This window comes from Fukomys damarensis, unplaced genomic scaffold (assembly GCF_012274545.1).
Source record: "Fukomys damarensis isolate Sample0158 unplaced genomic scaffold, DMR_v1.0_HiC HiC_scaffold_5, whole genome shotgun sequence".
Lineage (NCBI taxonomy): Eukaryota > Metazoa > Chordata > Mammalia > Rodentia > Bathyergidae > Fukomys > Fukomys damarensis.
In genome coordinates this window covers 67,296,327-67,298,035 of record NW_022900917.1, presented here as the reverse complement: position 1 = coordinate 67,298,035, position 1,709 = coordinate 67,296,327, and the positions used below count along the sequence as shown (strand labels likewise).

The following is a 1,709-nucleotide window of genomic DNA, read 5'->3' as shown; positions in this document are numbered from 1 at the left end:
TGGCGGCCGGCACAACCCTCCTCTTCCCTGTTGCCGCTACAGCCACCACCGGAGTTGCTGGGGGGCCCTGGCCAGCCCTCCGTCCTCCCCAGCCGGAAGCTCCCCGCCCACCCCGCCCACTGTGGGCCGGGCAGTGGAGGAGGTGAAGCTGGAGTTCCCCTCGCTCCCACAGTGCAAGGACGACGGTGAGGAGTGGACCTGCCCTATGAGAGGAGATGCAGGAAATTTTACCTGGATTGTTCTTAGGCCCTTACTCTTCTGCTCTGAAAAGCAAGCTACCTATATTACAGAAACATGGAATAACTCATAATTTGCGTACAAAATATTGAAGCAAATTTTATTAAACCAAATTTTCAACAACTATTTAGATATTTAGCCTTGGATATTGCAGATAATCCAGTGGAAAATATAATACGTTTTTTCCCTATGACTAAGGAATTTATTGATGGAAGCTTACAAACTGGAGGAAAAGTTCTTGTCCATGGAACTGCAGGGATCTCCGGAAGTGCTGCCTGTTATTGTATACATTATGGAAACCTCTGGGATGAAGTACAGAGATGCATTTGCTTATGTGCAAGAAAGAAGATTTTGTATCAATCCTAATGCTGGATTTGTCCATCAACTTCAGGAATATGAAGCCATCTACCCAGCAAAATTAGCTATACAGATGATGTCGCCACTCCATATAGAAAGGTCCTTATCTGTCCATTCTGCTACCGCCGGCTGTTTAAAGATAACACATGAAGAAGAGGATTTTGGAAACATGCAAGTGGCAGCTGCACAGAATGGCTGACTCAAGAGTGACATTACACACAAGAGGATGTGCATTTCTATTGGAAAGAGAAAATGCTAAAGATGATAATAATGTAAAGTGGTAAACACTTTCCTTTCAGTTACATGTTGCTTCCAGAAATGTTTCTCTGCAACACGTTAAAAAGATGCTGGACTTCTGCAAGAGACGGCACTGATGGTTTTTAATTTTTTTTAACTTTACAGTTTTATTATAAACTAAGAATTTTGGATTGGCAAAGAGTTATTATTGCAATAATGCATCTTTCATACTTGAAATTTATTTGTATGATATAAAATTATTACTTTAAACAAAATGCAAGTTAGGGGGGTTTATCAGTTTTGAGTAATTTATAACAGAATAATTTCCTAGTGTTTGCTACAAATTCATTTTGTGTTCTATATATTACATTTAAAAAATAATTTTAGTTGCATTTTATGATGGAACCCAATGTAAGAGAAGTGCAGCAATCTGCCACTTTATTAGTGTAAGACAATAAATTAATGACCATTTGAAATAAAATGAAATAAAATTAGGACTGAGGGCCAGGGATTTAGCTCAGTGTTTCCTCTGCCTATCTCGCAAGTGCAAGGTCCCAAGTTCAGTCCCCAGTATCAAAAAAAAAAAAAAAAAAAAAAAAAAAAAAAAAAAATTAGGGCTGGCAACATACTTTAATGTAAAGCATTTGCCTAACCCTGGATTCATTCCACATGCGGATGCACACACACTCAGTAAAAAGTGCATTGTGGAACCAAATGCAGTCACACATGCCTGAAATTCCAGCTAGATGGGAAACAAGCAGGAGGACAGAATTTGAGAACCTGGGCAGTTTAGTAAGACCCTACCTCAAAAAATAAGGGCAGGGGCCAGGGATTTAGCTCAGTAGTCCCGCTTCCTGCCTTGCAAGCATTAGGTCCCA

The 1,709-nt window shown here is 40.2% G+C and overlaps 1 pseudogene; it reads left to right on the top strand.

The window, feature by feature from the left end:
• Window position 1: 1 nt before the first annotated feature.
• LOC104862086 lies at window positions 2-870 on the top strand (annotated as a pseudogene).
• Window positions 871-1,709: the final 839 nt, after the last annotated feature.